The sequence below is a fragment of the Rhinopithecus bieti genome, unplaced genomic scaffold, assembly GCF_001698545.2.
Source record: "Rhinopithecus bieti isolate Rb0 unplaced genomic scaffold, ASM169854v2 scaffold_42745, whole genome shotgun sequence".
Taxonomy (NCBI): domain Eukaryota; kingdom Metazoa; phylum Chordata; class Mammalia; order Primates; family Cercopithecidae; genus Rhinopithecus; species Rhinopithecus bieti.
In genome coordinates this window covers 1,332,824-1,351,719 of record NW_016819184.1, presented here as the reverse complement: position 1 = coordinate 1,351,719, position 18,896 = coordinate 1,332,824, and positions in this window count along the sequence as shown.

Genomic DNA, 18,896 nt, shown 5'->3' with positions numbered 1-18,896 from the left:
CTCGAGCAAGTGGGGCTGCTCCCCTTCACAGCTGACCAAGAGGAGGTGCTCAGCGGTCCCTCGCTCAGCAGTGCACCTCTTCCTGCCTGGTTCCTGGTACTCCAGAGGCTGAAAGATGCTCCATTGTCCTTCTAGAATTCTGGGAAGTAACTGTGGATCAGTCAATGAATATTGAATAGTAAAATAAAATATAGTAAAATAAGCCATGACTCTTTCCCGCTGTGGATTTTGGATTACAAGTTGCAAAGATCAAGCCTAGATCAAGCCTGCAGCAATCCCAGGGTCTGATGCAGGACCGGACTATGTCTGTCTTCAGGAATGTTTGTAGTTTGAAAGCTCACAAAGGAGCGTGTCACAGAGACCGTGCTGAGAAGGAGAAGGGAGATGGGTCACTTTTCCTCCTGAAGGGGAAAACTGCAACAAAACCTCTGGCAGGATTTTCATTTTCCTTTCATAGACATTTTGTTTTTTCATTAATTTTTTTCTCCAGGGAGGCAGCCAGAGTGGGCAAAGGGAAATATATAGGGGAAATAGCCTTGCTGAGATTAAACAAATCTCTGCTGCCCTGTGTCCATCTGCCCGTCCATCTGTGAATAACCTGTAATTATTAATAATATGAGTGATGTCATGAACATTCTGGCAAGAATGCTGAGCCCCAGAGACCACTCTGGAACCAGTCAGCACAGGACAAAGCCGGGAGAATGATCGGCCGTGTTTGCACTGAGCTGAGGATAAATCTGGCTCGCTGGTGTGCGCCGCGCCTGCCAAGCCCTCTCGGCAGTAGGACTGGAGCATATTGGGTTTTCTCATAAACTTCCGATGAGATCAGATTGGCGGCATCTCAAAGGAACACCTCTTATATAAAAAAAGGTTGAGTACACAATCCAGCAAAAAATGTCATTAAAAGGACACATGGTGCTGAGTGGGACAACCTTAAAATCACTGAAAACGGAGTGTTTAAAAGAGCACTGGAGAAACACTTCCAAGAAGATGACAAAGAGTGTTGGGGGGAGTATTGGAGACATTTCCCCTGGGCCCTGTTTCTGTTTTCCATGAAAATACTCATGAAATCATATGGGGGGATGGAGAGAAAAAAAAGAAAAGAAATTCTCAGTAAAAGCCACCCCTAGAAGAGTAGGACTCTAGAATATTCCAGAAATCACTCTATGGCATTTCACACTCGTGGTTGACCTGAATAATTGGCAATAGTGCAAACCAATGCTCCAGGCTGTGGTGCAGGAAGTTTCTGATTGGGGCAGGTGGGGGCTGATGGGCAGGTGCCGGCTGGGTGGGAGCCCTCAGCCGTGGGCTATGAACAGGCCTTGGACCCCTATGTGGCTTCATTGTGGGGCTTTAGTCATCCGAGTGGAGTTGTACAACGGCAGGGGTCTTTGTTGGTGTTGTTCATTATGATATCTCTAGCTCCTAGAACAGGAGTACTATAGTAGGTGCTCAATAGACATTTCCTAAAAGTGTTACTTTATGGCAACTCTGTTACAGATGTCTAAGAGCGTATTTTGTGTCTGGCACAAGTATCTGGTCCAATTCTGGAAGCTACTGGCCAGGGGCTGGTAGTTGGGGTGGGGGTATTAGAGAGAAAGAGACGCACCACCTCCGTGTGATGTGGACATCACACACAGCCCGTTTCTCAGGTCATAGGATTCCGTGGAATGACTCCTTGCACAAGTGTCTGCCTTACTGCACCATGGTGTCCGCTGTTGGCTGTTTACCATGTTGTTAACTCAGCACCAGGATGATTCACAGCTGCCTCTCAGACAGCCTGGTCTCTGTGTGTTGGAAAGAACAGTGGTTTCCATTGCAAATGTTGTCTTGTTTCAAATAAAACAAAAAGCAGAAGTATAAAGATGAATCTCATCCTGGAATGGATCTCCCATGGGAAACCTGAGAGTTTGGCAAAGGACTCTGATCCACTCCCAGGAAAAGGGAAGGCAATGTGGCAACCATGAGACCAGAACAGAGCAAGCTGCACTCTGCCAGTGAAGTCAAATTGCTCTTGGAAACATGAAAATTAGGATTGATGCTGTCGAGCAACACATTCCAAACATACACTCCTAATCACAACAATAATGAGAAAATAAAAATAAAAATGAAAGCAAGAATGGCTATCTTGTATTAAGCAGCTCCTCGTTGCCAGGCATTTTACATACATCATTTCGTTTAATATCCACAGCAACCCTACAAAGTAAAAGCCATTACTATCCCAATTTTCTAGATAAGAAACTGAGATTTAGAGATTAAGTGTATTGCCAGTGTCACAAATCTAGGCAGTGGTGGGGCCAGAATTACAAACAGGTCATACCTGAAACATATAGGTGAAGGCAATGCTTCTAGAATGTAGAAGAAACTGACAAAGAGATAAAACGTAAGAAAATATGACAGACACATAGAGTAGAGCTCTGAGGTTCTTGGCTGGGTGCAGTAGCTCACACCTGTAATCCCAGCATTTTGGGAGGCCAAGGTGGTGGATCGTCTGAGGTCAGGAATTCAAGACCAGTCTGGTCAACATGGCGAAATCCCGTGTCTACTAAAAATACAAAAAATTAGCCAGGTGTGGTGGTGTGTGCCTATAATCCAGCTACTTGGGAGGCTGAGGCAGGATAATTGCTTGAACCTGGAAAGCAGATGTTGCAGTGAGCCGAGACCACACCATTGCACTCCAGCCTGAGGGACAGAGTGAGGCTGTCTCAAAAAACAAACAAACAAACAAATAAACAAACAAACAAACAATTCTGAGGTTCTTGGAGAGCCAGAGAAACAGATTTCATAATCAGGGTTATTGATTAAGTTCTAGAACTTAATAAAGTAAAATAAGTACTAGATAAATATTAATGAAATTAAATAAAGCCAATATTGAAAAAATGAAAGAGTTGTGTTCCAGGTAGATTAAATAGGAAGCATCACCAAGCACCACAGCTGGGCCCTAAATTTTGGTGATGGGGTTTATGGATTCATGTCTGGCTATTCCTTTCCAGCTTCACGGCTCCAGCCTCCTGGAGGACTCCCTGCTCTCCTTGGCTTCTCTAAAGGCTACTGATGCTCTCCCCAGTCCCACAGCCTCCATCTTCTTTCCTCCTTCCTAGCAGAATTCTCCTTTTGTGCAGGCATCGGTCTGCTCTCGTATGTGGTCCTCAGCTGTCTAAGGATGCTGCCTCTGCAGGAGTTTGAATCGAGACCCGGGATTGCTCCAGGCAGTCTGCACACTCCATGCCCCAGCCACAGTCACAATCCTCCGGGTGAGTCTCAGACCCTCACTAGAGGAGGCAGGAACATTTTTTCTCCTATTGGCCGTAGTGTCCGAAGGCCCAGAGCTCCTGCAGCCTTACTGGGAAAGTGGTCCACAGGTGAAGGTGGGGCTGAGAGAGTCACGTGTTGCAGGGCACCAGAGGTGAGCAAGGTGGAATAAATTTGGGAGAAATCCACCCTACTCTTGTGTCTGTCCACACTCGAGCTGATTTGTTTCTCTATTGTTTCAGCCAGTTGTGTCTGGTTGCTATCTTTGAAATGGAAAACATTCTCACTGACCGTTTCTCCCCTCTGCAACCATTATTTTGTAGTGTGGAGCATTTCCATTTCTGAAATGCAAATTTGTTCCCCACCCATCCCTAGCTTCTGCCATGGTCTAACTTCCTAGCCAGACTCTTGGCACACCAGGTTCCATGATCCTGGCTACACTATACTTTTTTCTTGATTTGGTTTGGTTTCATATATTTGAGGTTTTGTAAGATCTCCCTCTTTGTGGAATGACTTCGCTCTTCACCCTACTCTCTGCAACACACCAGGTAACTTTCTTCTTTGTCAAGTAAAGACCAAGATCTTTTCCTGGAGAGTCTCCCTGGGTCTTAATTCCCTAAGCCTAGATACCCAGTTCCTTCTGTTACCACCTGCATACCTGAAACTGTCCCCTTCCATGGCAATAGTTACATCCCGCTTCATTTCTTCCTCTGACTCCCGCCAGAGGAGCATGAGCTTCTCATGACAAGACTCCTATTTGTTTCTCTTTATATCCATAACATTTTGCAGGAAGCCTGGCATGGGGAGAAGGTTTGACCACCATATGTTGGATTATACTGAACTATGGTAACATTCTTAAATTTCCAGAAAAAAAAAAGAATTCTCCAAGTTCCACAAAATAAAAATGGAGCACATTTAGAAGAACTAAAATCAAGAGAGCTTCAAACTTCTCAACTGTAACAATCAAAGAAAGAAGAGAGCAGAATAATGGTTTCATAATATCTAAAGAAAAAGCATGCAAGTTCTGTTAGTTTTTTAGGGCTGCCATGAAAAAATACCACGGGTTGGGTGGTTATTTTCCGACAGTTGTGGAGGCTGGAAGTCCATGATCAAGTTGTCCACGGGGCTGGTTCCTCCTGAGGCCTCCCTCCCTGGCTTGCCAATGGCCGCCTTCTTACCGAGTCCTCACAGCCACTTTTTCCTCTATGTGTGTGCTTTCCTGATGACTCTCTCTGTATGTCCAGATTTCCTCTTCTTATAAGGAACCAGTCAGACTGAATTAGGGCCCACCCTAACGGCCTCATACTAACTTCATTATTTCTTTAAAGACCCTGTCTCCAAATATAGCCCCATTCTGAGGTACTGGGGGTTAGGGCTTCAACATATGAATTCTGGGGGACACAGTTCAGCCCATAACATAAGCTGCACCGTCATTCTCATGTGAAAACAACAGGAAGGCCCTGTAAGACTTGCATTTCCCAGAACTTCTGATCAACCCTGGTTCTGTTCTGAGATCACAGGAAGCCTGAGATAAGCCTGAAATACAGATATCTTAAATAAAAATGTAATTGTGGGAAAACACTTTTGCTGACCTGTGAAACTAAAAAATCTAAGAGATAAGTAAAATATATGAATGGGAGATGGACAGTTATGGATAGAGCAAGAGTCGAGAAGAATGTTAAGAGTGGGGGGATTACGGCTATGTCTAACCTATGGGTAATCATTGGAACTCAATCACCTCAACTTCTTTCTTTCTCCACCTCACATCCAATGCATCAGCAAATTGTCAGTACTGTTCTGAAAGGTCTCCAGCTCTGACTGTGCCTCACCACCAGACTCTAAGGGGCCTGAACAGGGGCAACAACCTTCTACCTGGTCTCCCTGGAGCCTGGCCCTCACAAGAGGCCAGAGGGATCCTTTAAAATTTAATCAGACTAGCCGGGCGTGGTGGCTCATGCCTGTAATCCCAGGACTTTGGGAGACTGAGGCAGGCAGATTACCTGAGATCAGGAGTTTGAGACCAGCCTGACCAATATGATGAAACCCTGTCTCTACTAAAAAAAATACAAAAATTAACTGGGCATGGTGGCATGCACCTGTAATGCCAGCTACTCGGGAGGCTGAGTCAGGAGAATCACTTGAACCCTGGAGGCAGAGGTTGCAGTGAGCCAAGATCATGCCATTGCACTCCAGCCTGGGCAACAAGAGCAAAACTCCATCTCACAAAAAACAAAAAACAAACAAAAAAATTAATCAGACCACTTTTAATGTAAATCACTTCTCTGCTGAAAAGCTTCTCAAGACCCCTACTGCATTCCAGCCCTTCTCCCCTGCCCAGGTCCTGTCAATTTTCCTCCCTGTTCCAGCCCTACTCACGCCCTTGTTGATCTTTAAGAACGTGCCCCAGGGCCTTTGCACTGGCTATTCCCACTACCTCACTTTCCCCACCAGTTATTTCCATGCCTTATTTCTCTCTTCATTTGGTTCTTGGTTTTAATGCCAGGGTAGCCTGTGACCCCACAGAGGATGGCTCCCTGTCTTCCTCTCCCCGTCTCTGACCTTGCCTCATTTTCTCCACAGTGCTCCTTACTCTCTACCATGTTGGTACATTGCCAGAGCACAGACCAGAGACTCCCCACTCTGCCCTCTGTTGAGTCCTCTGTGCCTGGGGCAGTGTTTGCAGGGTGTGAGCTCAATATGGATTTCCTCCATGAATGAACAAAGGTGAGATGCCAAAACCAGAAGAAAAAAAAAACGGTCTCAAAATACAGGACTAAAGTAATGAAAAATGGGCAAGGCTGGGTGTGCAAGCATGGCCCCCACCCTCCCTAAAAGAACCCCAAAGGCCAGTGGCGCTGAGACCTCATGAGCACTGGGAAGACAGCCATTTTATAAATTTGGGTGTGATGCCTGAGACCATAGCAGTGAGAAGAATGGAATGCGTACCTTCCAAGTAATTTTAAATGTTAGATCCAGGTACACCATGGTTAATGCTTCAAAAATGATAAGTGATGAGGCTTCTCTAACTGATGATAACAACAGACAGTGTTGATGACTATGCCAGTGACCACAAGGGTTTAAATTCACCCATCCATAAAAACTCCAGGTCGCTGGGTAGGTTAAAAATTAAAATCTAACAGAATGTTGCTTATTAGACATCCAACTACACAAAAAGAAAAGATTAGAAATAGAGAAGGAAAACAGATACGCATGCTCAATCTTAAATACTAGATTAGAAGTCTGATTTATTTTGATAAAAATATAAAAATAAATGCATGACATGAATTAAATTCCTTGGATAGGGTCAAATAATATAGCATCAAGGTATTTTAAATAAAATCCACGAGAAAAGTAGCAGTGGAGATGGTTAGATATTGACAAAAACACGATCATAAGGCGATACATGTATTCACTATTAGTAGGAAATGCAAATAAAGTAGGAGTAAAGAGAAGGTCGTCAACATAAATAATAAGAGTAAACAGATACATGTAATACCATTTTGCCATAACAGGAACCACTCATCTCTATTAAAAATTTTCTGTAACAAGATGGAATATAAATACAAATGATAAAACCTTCTAATTAAAAGATCACGCTTTGATCCAAACACAAAGGCAAATGGACACTAAACAAAGCCCTAAAGAAAATCTAAATAAACTTAAAAGAACAGAGGATTTCAGGGGCTTCCTTCTCTGGTAGGAAGAGGAAAGCAACAGAAATTATAGACGTGATGAATACATCCAAGAACGAGTTTTCTGAAAGACAGTGCAAAAACAATAACAGTTACAAATCTCCAGAGAATCTAACTACAAATGAAAAGGAGAAAGTAAACATAAACCAAATTAGAAATGAACGGGGAAGAAACAGTAATAATAACAATAATAAAGGAGAAGAAATAATGATGATAATATTAATAATAATACATTTTGGAGACTTCTCTGCTTGTTGCACGTTCCCGGATTTGGAAATAGCAAGGTGTTCCACCTGTTGTGAGTGGCGCCCTCAGAACGTGGGAAGCCAGGCTGGGGGTGGGGAGATGTTGTGGCAGGCGGGGGCGTCTCGCTTTTGCAGGCTTCCAAGCCATGGGGGTTAGGGGTTATTTCTTGGTTGGATATTGGCTGGTTTCAGGTTTTTTTGGCAGGTATATAGGTTCATTTTAGACCAGTATTGCCACAGGTTCTCACATGAGAGAAAAGGGTGGGGCTGAGTCAGTCCTTTTCTGTTTTATTTGGAGGTTTGTTTACATTTTCAGCTCAGAGAAGATAATATTCCACGTATCATCTTAGAGCATGTCTCTCATCTTCCACCATGGGCCAATTCTCCTTTTCATCCTTCAGGGTACCTTTGCCATTTTGACGACTCATACAGACCTTAAACTGCATTCCTTAATATGGTTATGGCTGTTTAAACTAAAATTACAAGATGTTAAAAAAAGAAATACATATTGAAAATGGAAAAACAAAAATAAGAAGACTTTATTTGTAGATGACAGGCATACTTAACGAGAAAAGCCAAAGCAAGCAGATTTTAAAAGTGGGAGAATTAATAAAAGGGGTTAAGTACGACTACCATTTACAGAGTAAATTGTCAACAATGGAATGGATTCCTTTGCTGCAGCGAAGACTACATGGATCCCTTCTGCCAATGTCATTCCGTTCCTAAAGCAGTGGGAAGCATCGCTTAGAACCCGGGGAATCTGCCGAGGCAGGACTGAAGAGAACCAAGCAACACTATTGGAATAGAGACATGCTGTGGGCTAGATGCAGTGAGACCCCGCGCTTTGGGGTAGCAGGGGACTGGGGGCTAGGGCCTGTCCCTTTGGAGTGCCTGCTATGTGCTTTGCATTACTTTTATTAATAACTGTGCTCAGACTTGAGCGAAAAATCACCCCAAGAAAGAGTGAAACGTGGAGGTTCCCAGGTCTCTGCCAGGGGCTTCAGCATATCTGCGCGGGACTGAAATCTACTTTTAGTCCAGTGAGACCCTGAGGCAGAGCCCCCGATGCCTGTGTGAGGTGCGCAGCTCCGCCCCCTGGGCCTCATTCCTGATCTTCCGATGAGGAAGAGCAGAGCTGAGCGGGATGCAGCGACCCACTCACAGTGCCGCTGGCCTTGGGTTTGCCTTGTTTGGCTTCTGCAGACAGAGGGTGTGACGGTGTGTGTGTGGGCCCGTGGACGCCCGTGCAGGCACATATGTACATGTGTGCCATGCATGAGGTGCTTGTCTTCGCCCCTGCAAGCAGCAGGGACCACCTGCACCAAGAGATGCTGTGCAGACCCCAGCCCATTTCTCAGGACTCCATGGGCGCCCACAGGACGTGCTCTCATCCCTGTGAGGGAAGTGGCTCCTGGCCGTCTGGGCTCCTGTTGCTAGGAAACCGCTCCCTTCGATTGTGTATGTCGAGCATGCCTGTGTTTGTCTTTGGCTCTCAGAAGGACAAAATTCACCATGTGGCGACGGAGAAATAATATTGAAAACTACTTAAAAATGAAAGAAGTGCCAAATGGTGCTCTGGATTGCAGATGCTCCCTGTGCTGCTGGCGTCGCGTGGACAGGGACCCCGGCTGCATTCTGAGGCGCTGCTCTGTCTCCCATGCACTGTGCCTTGCTCCCAGATAGCCCTGTGCACAGCCCTGTCCTGTGTTCCCCTGGCATGCCAGCCGTGGTGTGCAGGTTTGCAGGGCAGCATGGGGCTTGTGGCTTGCCCTTTGTCCCTGCTCTCTCCCTCTTTGTCGAGACAGGCATCCAGGCAGAAGGGCAGGCCACATGTAAGTCTGAGCCGCCTCTTAGTGTCTGGAGAAGTGGGGAGCTGTGGAGACCTGGCAGGACACACTTCACCTATTTGGAGGCAGAAGATGCTAGGGAGACAGTGGTAACTGCTTTTGAGGTGGCGCTGGTCTGTCCTGACAACCTGTGACTCTGTGGGCAAAGGTCAATGTCGCATTACAGCCTGTGGGTCAGGATGCCGGGGCTGTATCAATTGGCTGGCTGCCTGGGAGAGAACTGGGGATTTTCTTGCCATACAGCCGGAAGGAGAGTTCACTCTGGTGCCTGGTGGCCTCTTCCCAATTGCCTCTTTCCCTGCTACACTTCTAGTTGCTCACACCCCCAGCTCATCCATTTGTGTCAGGGCCTCCGGGTCCTTGGTGCCCTGGCACACACCAGGCCTTGGCTCCGGTTGACATGTGACTTTGAACTCCCCACCCTGGGGCCACTTGTTCCAGGAGGCAATTCCCTGGACTGACCTCCTTTCAAGTTCTCCGAGTTGATCATGGCCCCTGGTGCGAGCTTGAGCATTTCCTGCCACCTCCTGTCTGCCTGCTGATGCCTTGGGCATCTCCAGCAACCCCCCTGCAGACCCTCTGTAACCTACAAGCAAGCAGAGCAGGGAGAGGCTGTGCAGGCGATCAGGCGCTCTGGCTGACCAGGATGACTTAAGATGAAATATGAGTAAGAGTATGCACTGGGGGCCTGTGGGTCCTGCTGGCAAACTTGCACCTTGTCTGGCCTCCATGTGGGACCAAACCTGCCTCCCGACCTCCCTTGGCAGGTGGAGGCGTGAGTGTTGGGGGCCGCCGAACACTAGGAAGTGTCCTCATGCATCACAATTACAGAAACACCTGTGCTAAATACCTTTGTGCGGGTTGGTTGTGCAAATTCACGAGGTGTTCAATTGCTTCCAAATTTCTCATTTCTACACTGTCAACAAGCCACAGGTGTGCACGGTATGAGCCGCCACCGCTGTGGTTTGGAGGCCTGTGCTGACAGCTTTGCATCCAGCATGCATTTGTCCTCACCAGCGCCCTGCACCCCATGTATATCCCCGCATTTACAGAGGGCTTGGAGGAGATTCGTCACGTCGTACCCGCCTCTCGGCTCTTGGCATCCAAGGATGGGAGGAGGGAACAGAAGGTAAAAGCGCCGTGGATGGAGCTCTCAGGTGGGACTGAGGCCTTACCGATGGAAAATGGGAAGCAGAGCCACAAGGAATTTCTGCTCAAGAGAACAGACGGGCTCGAGGTGCGTGCTGCTGGCCTGTGCTTGCATCTGGCCTGGGCTAGTTTAAAGAATTTTGCAATCATTACCAATATCAAATGTCAAGAACATTCACCTATTAAATCTGGATTTCTGGCTCATTTTGATCCATGGACAATCTGTCCTGCAGAGCCCACATCCCCCTGTTTAAAGCACGATTATTGGCCTCCTCTGTGGAAGGAACATACCCTTGTTGGCACACTTCATGTCCGACCATCCCTTGCTGGGCCGCTGCAGGCAGTTGGGTCAGTGGCAAGTGGCTGAGAAAGCTGCTTCCACATGCACACAGGCAACTGGGCAGATGCATGGCATCCCCCTCTGGACGGCAGCCTCGAGAACGGGCTTACAGAATGCTGCAGACCCCACACTTGAATATTTTTCTAGATTTGTGCAGAAAATTGTTCTTGAGTATTTCCTAATTTAGAAACATAACACTGGGAATTTCCTGCTGGCAATGTTTTGGATTGAGACTTTAAGTGTTTTCTAGCTTTCTAGTTGGTGAGTAGCCAAAACTGCTTGGTGTTCTTTGTGACTGTCTCTACCCCTGCAGATGCTCCTCCTGTCCCATGATCAACCCTGGCAACCACAAGTCCTGTTGCTGCAGGGCCGGTGCTCCCATGGGAAGGAGTTGAACCAGTGTCCTGGGACTCTGCCCTTTGTGCTGGGACCAGAGCTTAATCCAGTTCTCCATCCTCATGTAGGCCCCCAGGGGTGGAGCAGGGGTGTTGGGAGGCAGCATCCTCTCTCAGTTGGCTTCGGCATCTCTGGGTGCCTGTGAGCTCCATACAGCTGCTCTGCCAGTGCAGGTGTTTCCGAGTAAATAACCACTGCCCTTAATAAGTCCAGACTCAGTCACTTTTTTAACAAAAGAGGTTCCACACGCTTCTGGAAGGCTGGATGCACTCACAGCAACCTTTGCCCACCTTCACTATTTGATCACTGACAGTAAGTTTCCATCTCCCTAGGTGTATCAGGAACTGCACAGGATAGAATAAAATTATTACAACATGCACCTCTTGAGTGCCTACTTTGTGTCAAGAACCATGCTAACCCAAAAGCACAGCGGTGAGCGGATTACACATGGATTCTGCCCCTGCTGCTGCAAACTCACCGAAGAACATGCCAGACACGCAGACAGCTCAGAAAAGAGCCAGGGGCCAGGCCACAGTGCCTTCTGCCAGGGCTCTTGAAAGCAGGGGCCATGTAGGCTGAGGATGTGAGGGAATGCTTCCCAGCAGCACTAGCATTTGAGGTCTTGCAGGACAGAGGACAACCATTCCAGGCAGGGGCACTGAAGACAGCGTGGACACACAAAGCTGGCGACACCAGGTCAGAGGAAATAGACACACTCAGCTTCCCATGAGTGCATGAAAGATCCAGGCTGGAGCCTTCTCTGGGAGGAAGTTGGTCTGGGGTGGGGCCGAGGGGGCTGAGTCTCCCCTACCAGAAGGAAGAGAGGGTTAGATGTTGCACGTGTGTATTCTCATCCCTCCGTCTCCTCTCTCACGAAGGCATTTTCTCGAGTACTTCCTCTCATGAACACTGCACACCATTCCCCTGCCTGCTTTCTCTCCACCTACTAGCAAGGCAAAGCTCCCAGCCTGCCCCTGCCTGGACACCTGCTGGCAAAAATCTGCAGCCCCACTGATTGGCCTCAACCTGAAATCAGGACCACTGATTCAAGGGACACTCGACCATGCAGCCAACTCAGCTGCCCTGCTCTTGTGTGTTTCTTCTCCCACTCTTCAACGTGATTCTTCCACACCATCTTCTCTCTCCCCATCTTCTCAAACTCCTCATTTGGCTTCCCCCTAGCAATCTCCTAGCCAGGACCTTATTCTTATGTCACTGAGCAAAACCATTAGATGGGGACCGAGCATCTTCCCACCACCACCTCCACCTGTCACCTGCATCTGTCTCCACCTTCATGTCCTGGAGGAGGAAGAGCCTTGCTCCCATCAGAGGGAGCTCCTCCTCCTGGGTGGGGGCCCTTCTTTTGCCTTCCTAGGACCTTGAGTCTGCCATTGTGCCCCTGTCTCTGGCATCGCTAATGTCCCTCTCTGCATTGGATAATGGCCTGCAGCGTGCATGAAGATGTCTTAAGGAGACTGTCCTCTGGGGCCCCTCACCTCTATCCAGCGATGGCTGTACTTCTCCTCCAGGCCAGCCAAGGCCCCTGCTGGGTGAGACGTGTGTTCATGTGTTGGTCCCCAATGTCCCTTGTTTGAAGAGTGATGTCTATTTTTTCTGCTGGTGCGCTGGCCAGGTGGCTGCCTCTAGCTCCCCTGGCTCCTGTGCTATGATGAAAATCTCCCCAGTCCCAGGCTTTTGCGTCCTGCAGTGAAACAGCCTTGCCTTGCCCCTCACCTAGCAGATCCCAATCAGCCTTTATATTATAGCTGAAGAGTCACTTCCTCTGGGCACCTGCTTCCCTGGCCACAGAGGCCAATTTTCCCTCCCGTTAGAGGCTTCCCCTGCATCTCAGTAGACCTGGCACCATGAGAGTGTCAGATTTGAGTGGTGTGTTTTTTGATATGGGAGTGTTGGCTGGAAGTTAGAAGATTTGTTCATGAGCTGCTTGCTCCTCTGTGCAGGAGCCTGAAGCCGGCCCCAGTGGCTTTGTCCTGACCGCATGCCGCTGCCCTGAGGACCACACTCTCTCCTGGCTGGCAGCCCTGCTCCAAAGCTTTCTGAGCACTTCCAGCTGGAGCTCAGGGCGGGTGGGCATCACTTTCATGAACTGTCAGTTTACCGTTGAAGAACGGGAGGAGGGAGAATTGAAAGGAAAGGAGAGAGGGAGGAGCGCAGAGTTGGCACCTTGCTGCTACAGCTGAGGTGCACCAAAGTGTCACCAGAAGCTGGGACAAAGCCAGGGGTGGCTTCTCCCTCAGAGCCTCAGAGAAGCCCACCTTACTGACAACTGGACTCCTGGTCTCCAGAGCGGCAGGCGAACACACTTCTGAGGCTTGGAGCCCCCTGCATTGTGTAAAGTTGTTACTGCAGCCCCAGGAAATGGATACAACAATCTGAAAACATCAGGGGATTTGGTAACATGGATCTCATTGGCATAAAATAAATAGGCAGAAAATCTAGTTCTTTAAATCTGTTTGCATTTTGGCACATTGGCTGATCCATTTCACTATCCATTAATTGAATAAATACATGAAAACTACTTTGTTTTTGAAAATGGAGGCGACAGGAGCCTGCAGTGCAAGTTAGAGGGCACACAGAGGGAGGTCACCCCCAGGACCCAGCTGACCCCATAGGATAGAATATTTCCAAGTGTTGCAGCCTCCGTAAGGACTAGGGGTCACAGCACTGCTGTTCAGCAAATTTATCTCGGAATCATTTTCACAAACTCTGTTTTGGGTTAAAGACAGAAATCTATCAAACAGCACACAGATTAACTTATCACTGAGTTAAATGGGTTGTCAGTGTGGGGAGCCTGGGCTTGGCCCAGTGAATTCAAATGCATGTAAATTTCCCTGGTGGCAGAAGAGAGGATGGTGGGGCTGTCAGCCGGTGACATGTGGAAATACATTAACAGTGTTTAAAATACATTTGAAGGGGCCAGCTCATATTTTGATAACACGCTCCCTGACAAATGATTTGTGGAAGATGGGATATTCCGGACTCATCATCAATTCCAGAGGAATCTTTGTAATAAGCCCCTCCCAGGATGTTGGGTGTTTTAGACAAGTTCTAAAACAATTAACGATGCCTGCCTGGGCCAAAGCAGGTCCCCTGTGCCGCTGAGGCATGGAGCCAGCATTCTGATAGCATTGCTTGTCAGCATCACTCCAGCTTACAAAAAAATGATCAAAAACTTCAAAAGAACCAGTTTCATTGTGTTATACACCTGTACAGCGGCTAACCCACATGGAAGGCACTGGATCCTCTCAATTCTGCAGCTAACTTGGCTCGGTGATTTTAGTCTTGCATAATTGGTTGGAAACTGGATGTTCTTGACTTAACATAATTATTCTTAGCGTTTAAGGAAAAGAGAGCTACTGAGAGCCACACTGTGTCTGTTTAAAGAATGGACCTGTCCCTTTGGGGTGTGAGTTGGTTTTTGTAACTGCAGGGCTTGCTGGATGTCTCCCCAGTTTTCAAGTGAGGCCCCAAAGTAAGTGACTCTTGAATGGTAAATGTGGGTTGTCTATACCCCCAGCTTCCCTGGATAAATAGAGCAAGTTCTTCTATAAAGATAAGTCACAATCTCCTGTCATCTCCTGGGTCCCTTCTTGCTCTCCTAGCCATGTGGAGTCCTAGAGTCCTAATTATATCCCAATTCCAATCTCTCCAGGTCTCCTTTTCATGGCAGGCTACCTTTAAAATTGGTGCTCAATAGCCGGCGTCTCCTGACAGTGCCAGAGATACAGTGGAGCTGGACCCTTTCTTGAGCTAGAAATAAATTCATTGATATCCTTGAGCTAAACTGGAACTGTGGTCCCTTTCTCGATATATTCCTTTTAAATCATACGTATTCATATCTGAATTGACGTGACATAATAATGAACTAGGTCTTGGTCCTGATCTCACTCAGGACACACACAATTCTAAAACTACAAGACAAGGGCTGCAATGGCAGAACTTACAGGGAGCTTTGTAAGCACAGTGGTCTGGCACCTAACTCTGAGTAGGGCTGAGAGCCAGAGGTGGGCAGGCTACCCGAGGGAGGCCGGGAGTTGGCGAGGTGCAGACGAGCAGGGAAGAATGATCATGGCTGGGCCCCTGCTGTGTGTAAAGGTATGAGAATCGAGCATTCATTATGCACCTACTCTGTGCTATGTCCTGGAACTCAGTTTGGGGATTTGGAAAGACAAGACGAACCTCCTTCAAGGAGGCTGTTGGAGGAAACGACCTTGTCTGATCTGAGAATCACGGATCACCGTCAGTACCCGAGTAAAACCTGCGTCTCCAGAAGCAGGTCTGGGATGGCCACTTCTCTCCAGCAGGATTTCTCAGCCTCGGCGTTATTGACATTTGGACTGGAGAGTCCTTCACTGTGGCGAGCTGTTCTGTGTGTTACGGTTTCACCACATCCCTGGCCTCTACACACGATATGCCAGGGGCACCACTCAGCCTCAAGTTGTGACAACCAAAACTGTCTCCAGACATTGCCAAATATACCATCAGAGGTACCATGATTTTTACTTGCCAGTAACTACTCTACAGCCACAGGGAGAGCAAGAAAGCTCTGTCTACCTTTCTTCATCACTGAATGTGGAATCAGGTAGGTTACGACTAGGAGGCCTAAGTTCAAAGGGCTCAGACAGGTAGGAGGGTGTCATTTTTTCAGACAACGGTCCAACATTGTTGGGTGGCCCACAGTGGGCAGACAGGGCCCCTGCTGAGCTGTGCAGAGACCAGACATCTCCGTCTTGTGACTTGGGTCTAAGGTGTTGCTCCTGACTGAGGGTGTAACCTGGTCCACGCGGGCCTTGGAGAGGAAGCAAAGAACAAGTTGGGGGAAGCAACGTTATCACTGAAATCCAGCAGGAAGCTGCCCACGGGGGTTCTGTTTACTTTTCCACAGTCACGTCACCCTTCCTCGGTGCAAGCCGAGCAGCGAAGTTAACCCACCGCTGGGTGGCCACATCTCGGTGACAATGCAGGGGAAGGTGGCAGTTACCAAAAGGCGGAGGGCAGTGGGACACCGGGGAAGTGACGAGTCTCTGCCACACCCGACAGATGCCCAAGGGGAGCCTGCTGGGCATGGACATAGACTCAGGCACTGGGGACAGGCAGCGGGTCAGACAGATAGTCCCTGTCCCAACAGCACAGATACCGCACTGAGGAGGAGAGAGGCTGACAGTTACAAAAATAAATGAATGTAAGTTTTGATAAGTACCTTGAAGGAAACAAATCAGGGCACTGAGGGAGAGAGAATAAAAGTGTGGGGGACTGACTTTAGACTGGTGGGTTCAGAGGGCGTCACGTAGGACATGACAACTGAGGCGAATCTTGTGTGACCAGAGGCAGCAAGGCTGTGTATGTGGTGTGTGTGTGTGTGCAGTGTTGGTATGTATGCTGTGTGTGCATGTGTGTGGGGTGTGTGGTGTGTGTGGAGTGTGTGTGCCCGTGTGCATAGGGTTGTGTGCACGTGTGTGGTGTGTGAGCGTGGATGTACGTATATGTAGTGTGTGGCCAAGGTGTGTGGGCAGTGTGTTGCATGTATGGTGTGCATGTGGTATAGGATTGTAGCATGTGTTCACATATATAGGCATGTGTGCACATGTTGTGCATGCCATGCACGCCACATGTGTGCAGGTATGTGTAGTGTGTGTCATGTGTGTTGACATGCAGTGTAGGTGTGGTAGTGTGTGTTCACCATGTGTGGTTTTGCACATGATGTGTAGTATATGTAGTGTGTGCATGTATCATCAGGGACCTGTGAATGTTTGGTGTGGTGTGTACATGCAGTGTAAGTATGTGTAGTTTATGTTCACATGTGTGTACACATGTGAGTCAGTGTCTGTGTGTAGGTACATGTAGTGTGGTGCACATGTGCGTGTGTGTGTATGTGTAGGTAGTCAGGGAAGTACATTCCAGGCAGAGAAGACATGTGCAAGCCATAAGGCAGAGAAACAGAGCCAACATAACCCCTCTCACTGGATCCATACTGCAGTGAGCCATGACTGTACCACTGTACTCTAGCCTGGGTGACAGAAGCAAGACCCTGTCTCAAAACAAAACCAAGCCAAACAAAATATTAGAATTAGCTTATCAGATTCCACAGAATATTGTACTAGAAGTTCACTAGGAGCATGGTATATTTTGTGCTATTTTTATGTCTTCCAATAAATTGTATTGCTTTCTTTATCAAAGTTCATTTTTCTTTGCCAGTTTTGTCTCATTTTCTCTAAGCTTTTTTACCTTGAGTTTTCTTTTAACTACAGAAAAGTTGAAAAATTGGTACAATGAATCTTCACATGGTCTCCACCAAAATTTATAAATTATTAATATCTTATCATGTTTATTTTTTATGAACAATTAGAGAGTAAGTTGCAGAAGTCGTGACACCTCACCCCTACATGATTACATTTCCAATGAAAGAAACCAGTCTTCTGCAGAACCATAGTACTGTCATCATAAACAAGACATTGAATCGGATTAGAGTTCCCTGTTGTTAAAAACTCAAGGTAAAAAAGAAGAGGGACCTGACCATTGCAAGAAAAACAAACAAACAGAAAGCAACAGCAACAGTATCAACAAATAAAAAGTTCCCACAAAAACCCCATCCAAGGGTCAGCCACCTCAAAGATTGACACTAGACAAACTCATGAAGATAAGAAAGAATCAGCAAAATAATGCTGAAAACCCAAAGGGTCAGATTGCCTCTTCTTCTCCAAATGATTGTAGTGCCTTTCCAACAAGAGTGCAGAACTGGATGGAGTATGAGATGGACAGAATTGACAGAAGCAGGCTTCAGAAGGTGGATAGTAAGAAACTTCACTGAGCTAAATGAGCATGTCCTAACCCAATGCAAAGAAGCTAAGAACCTTGATAAAAGGTTAGAGGAGCTTCTAACAAGAATAACCAGTTTAGAGAGGAACATAAGGGACCCAATGGAGCTGAAAAACAAGGCACAAGAACTTCATGAAGCATACACAAGTATCAATAGCCAAATAGATGAAGGAGAAGAAAGGATATCAGCATTTGAAGACCTGGCTGAAATAAGGCATGCAGACAAGATTAGAGAAAAAAGAATGAAAAGGAATGAATGAAACCTCTGAGAAATATGGGACTATGTAAAAAGACCAAACCTATGACTGATAGGAGTACCCGAAAGTGACGGGGAGAATAGAACCAAGTTGGAAAACGTGCTTCAGGGTATTACTCAGGAGAACTTCCCCAACCTAGCAAGATAGGCAACATTCAAATTCAGGAAATATAGAGAATACCACTAAGATACTCCACAAGAAGATCAACCCCAAGATGCATAATCATCAGATTCTCCAAGGTAGACGTGAAGGAAAAAATGTTAAGGGCAGCCAGAGAGAAAGGCCAGGTCACCTACAAAAGGAACCCCATCAGACTAACAGTGGATGTCTCAGCAGAAACCATACAAGCCAGAAGACAGTGGGGGCCAATATTCAACATTCTTAAAGAAAAGAATTTTCAACCCAGAATTTAATATCCAGCCAAACTAAGCTTCATAAGCAAAGGAGAAATAAAATCCTTTCCAGACAAGCAAATGATGAGGGATTTTGTCACCACCAGGCCTGACTTGCCAGAGCTCCTGAAGGAAACACTAAATATGGAAAGGAAAAACTGGTACCAGTCACTGCAAAAACACACCAAAATATAAAGACCAGTAACACTATGAAGAAACTGCATCAACTAGTGTGCAAAATAACCAGATAGCATCAGGATGACAGAATCAAATTCACATACAACAATATTAACCTTAATTGTAAATGAGCTAAATGCCCCAATTAAAAGACACAGACTGGCAAATTGTATAAAGAGTCAAGACCCACTGGTGTGCTGTATTCAGGAGACCCGTCTCACATGCAAAGACACACATAGGCTCAAAGTAAAGGATGGTAGAAAATGTACCAAGCAAATGGAAAGAAAAAAAAAAAAAAAAAAAAAAAAAAAA